Source organism: Ylistrum balloti, unplaced genomic scaffold (assembly GCF_031769215.1).
Source record: "Ylistrum balloti isolate Yb309-2 unplaced genomic scaffold, AGI_CSIRO_Ybal_v1 Utg370684, whole genome shotgun sequence".
NCBI classification, from domain to species: Eukaryota; Metazoa; Mollusca; class Bivalvia; order Pectinida; family Pectinidae; genus Ylistrum; species Ylistrum balloti.
In genome coordinates this window covers 20,008-28,347 of record NW_026782412.1, presented here as the reverse complement: position 1 = coordinate 28,347, position 8,340 = coordinate 20,008, and the positions used below count along the sequence as shown (strand labels likewise).

The following is an 8,340-nucleotide window of genomic DNA, read 5'->3' as shown; positions in this document are numbered from 1 at the left end:
CTCTCTGAACGTTTTACAGCAAGTTATGTCTATTAGTAACATAAGTAACAGTCTCTATGTGAATATAAATTAAATGGACATTAAAATTTATTTTTGATTTAATATATATTTAATTTCTTTTTTAAATTGGACTTTATTTTGTCGCGTACTGAGTGAGTAGTCCCCGAAAAGCCTTGTCAGTTTCCTCTATTTTTGATATATTTTTATATCTTCCACGAGTGCTGCGCTTTCGTGTAAGATACTAAAACATCATTAGACACGCTGGTGAAATATATTTATTATTACTGAGGACATTATCAAAACTCCTCTGGTTATTCATATTTGTATCAACTATATGCAAAACCTGAAGACATATTTGAGTATGTAGAGGTATATCATCAATAAAAGTATAAGTGAAGATCTGCAGGAGTTACTTTGAATAGTGAAAAAGCATATTCATACCAACGAGCAGGAAGTTTACGATCAAATTGATTTTCTAACGAACCCCAGGCTATGATGGTGTTACAACCAAATTTGTGAAGACAAATTGACGTTTATATTGAATTACCTCTTGTGTTATTGATCAACAAGACACCAAATCTGGTACAATAAAAAAATCATGTCCCAGAACGAAATCACAAACTATCTTTCCAAGACATACTGAAGGTTACTTTCAAAAATAAAAATGTGTATGCAGCGGTTCCTCAGGTATCTGTCTTCGGGCCCCCATTATTTCTTCTTTGTATCAATGACTTCACTACTGATTTTTTCAGATGACTTTTCCTTGTATATCAGTATAGTCGAAGGAAAATATTAACTTCAACTAAACAGACTAATATTATTCATTTTTGCTGGTCCGGATGGAAGCACATAAGGAGTGTTACGGTTGGAAGAAACCGGGTTTACCAGGAAAAACTATACTTTGAATTAGGCTGTGAAAACTGGACATTCACTTCAAAACTTACAATATATATGATATAACTCTCTCTCTCTCTCTTAATGACCCATACACAAACTATACTTTCTCTCTCTCTCTCAAACACACACACACACACACACACACATTCTCTCTCTCTCTACCTCCCAATAAAAATGCAGTTATAATCTTCTCTCTCTCATCTACACACACACACACACATTATTCTCTCTCTCTCTCTCTCTCTCTCTCTCTCTCTCTTTAAAGACTCTCTTAACACACATGTAGCTCATAAATCTCTCTCACACACACACACACACACACACACTTCCACACACACACACCCACAGACACACACAAAAACACACACTCACTCTCTCACACACACACACACACACACACACACACACACACACACACTCTCTCTCTCTCTCTCTCTCTCTCTCCCCCACACACACATTCTCTCTCTCACACACACACACACACACACACACACACACACTCTCTCTCTCTCTCTCTCTCTCTCTCTCTCTCTCTCTCTCTCTCTGTTTCTCTCTGTTTCTTTAATTCAGTTCAATTTATTATTTGTAAAACTAGAAATAGACGTTAACATCAATTTTTGCACGTGCATATATGACCTTACGGAACCTATGTGTTAATAATTTTGGTAAATCCGATCTTTTTAATAAGTTATCCTCGATACTCCAGTGATTACCATCACTTTTGCTCTCTATACCTCTGGAAAATAATTTGAAGTAATTTGATTAGTTCCAGGAGGAACAAACTGACAAATTACAGGCTGATAAGCTCCTTTCGAAGATTATAAAGGAGCAACACCCAACTTCAAAGCCATTGCAATATACCATTTTGCGGCTTTGGACTCGTCAGATGTATATCAGAGGATCAAACTAGCATTTACGGCTTTCTCAGCAAGGTGTCACACATGGAACCTTCAATTTTGCCGTAACATGTTCCAGGGGTGCAATGAGCGAAAGCGATTATAACCCTAGGAGTATCGAGGATGTGTTTCACGGTGTGAAATAACATTGATAAATAGTGATGATGAATTTGACCCCTGAACTATGCTGTCCTACAGAGTGACTGTATTATGGTGCTCTTTCTTCTTCGTTACTTCTACCGCTATGAGTTCTCTAACGTCCGGTTTAAATATCGTCATTTCATGTTACACTGATACTAGACGGAATACACAGTTCATATTGTGTAACTACGGCACTTTTAGAGAAATATTATCATTTTATCATGTAACAGAGCAAACTGGGATACATTCGACATGAATCATCAGGCCAATGTCTATATATATATATATATTATGAAAGTTATCAGTATGCTTTGATAGTATACTTCCTTGTCTGGTGATTTGTTTCAAAGTTATTAAGTATAGTGATAAGTGGGTAAGTGGGTAGTTCCTGTTTCGCTCACATAGATATATTTTATCTACCTAGCTTCATATAAACATTTTATCGTCAGCTGTAACAACTCTTAACACATTATTTATAATCGTGATATTCTCTCTTTCTCTAAAATATCTAGTATCTAATAGTAACTGTGAAGGAAGGATGACTTTTTTTTTCTTCTTGAAATAACTGAAAGGGCTATCAGAAAAAGGTTACAAAGACCAACCAAAATCATCAAATTTCACTTAAAGGGATATTCTGCCCAAGTTGCAAAAATATCTTCCTGTGGTCACGTCGGACAGGCGAAATTATTGGAAACACCCCCTGACCAGTTTGAAATTAGAACGTGTAAATGCAGCGTGTTTATCAAGTTAAAATTTTGAAAACGAGGCTACAAAACAAAACCACGATGTCGGATGTTAGCAGCGTGTCGTGTGATTTCCATAAGAATATAAGAAAATGCTTTTGTACAATTTTCTCTAAAAAGCACCTAGCTTTGACGGAATATCCCTTTAAACAGCATGTGAATCGGAGCTACCTTTGAGTACCTGCTATAAAGGACACGAAGTAGTCTTAAACATCGGACGCCGAGTAAAATTGTTGCTGCTAACGCATAATCAAGAAAATGAAAATTTACCCTCACCTCCTAGCATTCTTCAAGTCCACTCTGGACATACGGTTTAAAAAAGGCGACTTCCTGTGATCTACATTTATAAAAGGAATAAAATTGAATGAAATGGGTTATAAAAGCGTGATTGTTATATTTCCAGAAACGTTGTCGTTAAGAGGGCAGATTGTAAAACAGAGAAAAAACAAAACCGAATTACAATATTTTCTGAGAGTTTAATAGGATAAACAACATCTTCCTAGAATCGAACCTTGGACCAAAGGGGAAATGAAGACTGTCCAAACAACAGCCTGGCTCATAAACACTTGTGCGAAACATCATCATCAGAATACTGAGCATTGTATACACAGGCATACTTAGTGTCACCGAATATAGAAGCAAATAAAACAGTTGTCTCGTTAGTATGATGCTTACATCTATACACTAGTGGTAGCTGTATAGTCGTCATCCTGTATTAATCGAGGTTTTTCACAAATAGTAATATCTGTTGTTAGATATTGTACACAGTTCCGTTCCATACTGCCATAAATTATCTAATAACAAACAAATTGAGTAATTAAATCTCTCAGTTTATATTTTAACATCAGATGGGCTTATTTTTATCTTTCAGATCTCGGATTTCTCTCCCCGGCCATCAACTACCTTCAGTACCGAAGCAACTTTTTTACGTTTATCGTGTATTTAACCCCAACAGTCGGTTCCCCTTCCAAGGGTCCATCGTAGATATGGCGGTATATCTTCAACAGTTATACGGAAAATCAATCGAATACAGTTTGTTTAAGAATCTAACAATAGACTTGTAATAATGCGGTCATCAACTGTTATACGGAAATTCAATCGAATACAGTTTGTTTAATAATCTAACAATAGACCTGTAATAATGCGGTCATCAACTGTTATACGGAAATTCAAACGAATACAGTTTGTTTAAGAATCTAACAATAGACCTGCAATAATGCGGTCTTTGGTATAATTCATCATTTATTGAGAAACAATACACTGTGGTCTAGTCGTCTTCTATCTATTACCGCATAACAAATAAACATCACAAAAAGAGGTAGTAGTTTCGTATTTTGGGGGTACTCTGCGTTATGTAAATCGCGCTGGCGTAAGTTCCAATATAAATGTATATACTGAAACCGTCACTCAGTGTCATGAGAGTAGGCCGACCGCTGCACATACCTCGGCATCAATCCGTCCGTCCGTAACGCTCTGTGACGATAACTTGACTTCCATAACGAATGGGATTTCCCCTGAGAGGCCTCCTGTAAAACACGCCACCACAGAGTGTCTCTATGTACATGTACATAGAGAATACATGGTCAGTATCGTACAATACAAGGTTTATATTCGCCAAAGGCTCGCCATCTCAGTCTTTTCTAACCCTCGTCAAAAATAAACCTTGTATTGTACGATACTGACCATGTATTCCGTTTATCCTGCAACCATTTTTCAACAATGTTTACATAAAACGAGTACAGCGCAATATTGTTTACCTTTGTTTGTACTGAAGCGGCGCCCTCACTTTGTCGCGTAAGAAGATTTCCATTCATAAACTGAAGCGCATTTACCCCTTTTGAAAATATCAATGCGCAATGAGATATACTTCTGTTCGTTGTTATGACCTCAAATCATATTAAAACCCATTTGTGTATGAAAACATCACACAAATACAATTCATTTTCTGTAATTAACCGTTTAATACCATAACAGATATCATGAATCAATCAATAAAAAAGTTCAAATTTTACAAAAATTACACACGTATGTAACAGTAACATGTCACCGAAGACATGTGTAGCTTGACAGCCGTAGGAAATGTTAGATTCACGGGAACTGGATAATCGTCACAGATTCTGAGATGTTTATTCACATTGGATTACTGTTGTTTGTGTAAATGTTCAATTGTTTATGTGAAGAGTTGCACCGTAAAAGATGGAGTTTTCTTGTGTAACAGTGTTACTGCACGATACGGAATTCGTCGGAGCACGTCAAAGTTCAGGTCAACTTGAAAATAGTCCGGTGAAAATCGGAACAACTTCACGTGAATCGTATTGACGAATAAAGCACTTTGTACTGACGGATAAAGGATAAATATGTATTCCGCAATACATCGATCACCTACAAAAATCAGATGGGAAGAAATTAATTTGTAGCCGTAATGAGGGCTACTGTTGTAGCGGAGAAGCCTTGACAAGGTAGAACACAGTGGCTTGACACGTTCCTATAAACGGAATATGTACTGTTGGCTCTGACCCTTTAGTGATATTTCATCCCATTTCTCGCAACATGTCAATCTCCTGTGGAGATTAGGTTGTCGTATTAGATAAATTTGGTTTAGAAAGGTTTAGCTTAAGTTCTTTATAATTATCATATACGATTTGGATCTCGAAACCGGAACTACCGATGATTATTTGTTTTACAATGCAGCTTATAACTCCCTTAAAATTCAAAAATTTTAACAAAGAACGGCTTAAATTGGTTGGGAAAAAAGTCTTTCCAAATAAGAAACCTTTGAAATTATGTTATTATAAAATTCAGAAAAATTAGGTCATACTAGTTTTCTACCCGCCCCTCTTTTCAAATGGCCAATACATTACGCAAAAATCATGAAAATTCTAATTTGACGCGCATCATTTTCTAGTCATTTTAAAGCCCCAATATACATAGAAATCACTATGAAAACAAACTTTACCTTATTTTCCCCGTAATACATGTAACAAAACAAATACTTTCCTTTAATTAAATAACATAAAACTGACTGTTTTCAATTTAAATAAAAATTGAAAAAATCGGAAAATAAACAATGTGGGACCCACAATAATTCATACATTACCGCTCGTAGCGATGACATTGCGCATGCGCATATTCCGCGTGTGTAAACATGGCAAACACAGTACAGACGTTCACCAGTCGCTTCCTTTTTTCCCAATCATACATCAGGCCAGTTCTGAATTCTTACGTTATAATTGTGCGTCGTATCGTTTCTAAACTAATTATTCCTTCTAATAATTTCCCAAAAACTGAATGTTTATCACAGGAATACCTCAAGTCAACGACAAGACTTCGCAAACAATCTTGGTATACAAAAACTTACCGTAGACATATCTGCATGTGCTTCCTCTATAAGTATAAACCGCAACTCTCGCGAGATCAGGTCATGAACTTTTCGACGTGGTTCGGCAACAATCGTAATTTCGATGGCGGCGTGTTTAAAATGGGGATGTGTTTACAAATAGCGAGTTTCAACTGCTCATATATCAATACTTTATACACAAAGTCATGGTAACTATTGTTTGAATAACTTAATTTTAACTACATCTTAGAGAATATCACAATAATTATGTGTGATTATACACTAAATGTTTGGTGAATGTTACGTATATTGGGGCTTTAATCTACAAAACTCCTAAATTTAACAATATGTAACCTACCTTCTTGGCAGTAATGCCGTATGTTCGTGCTGGTCAGTTCTCCGTCCTTTGACCCTCCTTTTCATGTTTAACATCCCCTTCCAGTAAACTCCACATATTTTCCGTGCTGGTCATTATCAACATGAAACTGCTCACATTCAAGATCATGATGTTCATCGTCTCCACGAAGCCAAAACAGTTTACATGCATAGAGAAAAACAGTGCACTGTAATGACTCTTGCCGAGTCCGCTCCAAAGACACCACTTTCCCATTCTTCATCATCGGGCATCAATGGCTTGGCTTTTTTAACATTTGAGCCAAGTCCGCTAGAGAGAAGCTCGTTCATTTTTGCATCCAACACTTTTCGGAAACTGTTAAACACGCCATTTCGCGAGTCCAAAAAGGTTTTTGTCATTTACATCACAATCTCTCAAATGACGGAGAATTCCACAGACGATTAGGTACAAAGAACGTGGAGAGTACTTTTTTCTCGTTTCCATGACGAATCGTAACAGAAAGTGGTTCATTTCTTCACCAGCTATTTTCAGAAGGTCGGTCCGTGATTACTTCACCACCAGTTACATTTCCATTTTGGCGCCAACTTTCAAACACACCCATCGCCCAAACTGTATCGTTTTTAGATTTCTTGTTATCCAATAAGCTCTTTCATTTACTGGGTAGATACTGCTGCCCCGAAACGATTGTTCTCGAATTAAGGAGGTTCACTTTCCGGTACTTCCAATTCAAATGTCACGTGCCCAAGCAAGTCGATGTTCATTTCAGTGCCACTTTCAGACAGTTTGCTAGTAGCGACAGGTCGGAAATCCTATCAAAAGCTTTCACTTCGTTTTCTATATCCTCGCACGCTTGAGACAACACTAGGTCATCGAAGTCATCCGCCGGCAATGACTGGAAATACAGGTCTTTCATATTGAGAGTAGATAGAGCTACCAGACGGAGAAGCTGCCTTCCTTCTGCTTTCGAAACACAAACGAAAATGGTAAGAAACTCGATGCAGGAAGTCGGGTTCAGGTTGAACCACTAATTGATTGTTGATTGTTTTTGGTGGGAAATATACTCATAATTGATTGTTGATTGCTTTTGATGGGAAATATACTCATAATTGCTTGTTGATTGCTTTTGATGGGAAATATACTCATAATTGATTGTTGATTGCTTTTGGCTTTGCTAGACATCCAATAACTATAACTTAGAGGTCTCAGGTTCGAATCCCAGTAAAGGAATTAAATTCAGTTATGATCTCAGTTACATAAACAATGTGGGATAAAGCAGGTCAACAATTCACCAAAATTCATTAACCGTCCTACAGATGCTTTATTTGATAAAAAAAAAAAAACTACGAATGAACATAAACAAATTTGCCTTATTCAATGTACAGTGGAAAAGGCTCGCCATTATAAACATAATGGAATTCATAAAACTTATATATAATGGAATCACCTTTGGCTTGCTTTAATAGTGATTTCAGTAATGAATCATTGTGCACGATATTAATGCTTGGCTGTGACCTGGTTATAGAGTAAATCATAATAAAAGCTGCCTGAAAATGTGGGAAATCAACGATAACATGTGAACATTACAGACGTGGTCACTTCTGTATAATATAACAGTCGTGTGGGGAATCAGTGATAACATGTGGACATTACAGACATGGTCCCTTCTGTATAATATAACAGTCGTGTGGGGAATCAATGATAACACGTGGACATTACAGACATGGTCACTTCTGTATAATATAACAGTCGTGTGGGAAATCAATGATAACACGTGAACATTACAGACGTGGTCACTTCTGTATAATATAACAGTCGTGTGGGGAATCAATGATAACACGTGGACATTACAGACATGGTTACTTCTGTATAATATAACAGTCGTGTGGGAAATCAATGATAACACGTGGACATTACAGACATGGTCACTTCTGTATAATATAACAGTCGTGTGGGGAATCAATGATAACACGT

The 8,340-nt window shown here is 36.8% G+C and overlaps 1 pseudogene; it reads right to left on the bottom strand.

Annotated features, from left to right (window-relative positions):
- Positions 1-4,127: 4,127 nt before the first annotated feature.
- On the bottom strand, positions 4,128-6,641 carry LOC132557520 (uncharacterized; annotated as a pseudogene).
- Positions 6,642-8,340: the final 1,699 nt, after the last annotated feature.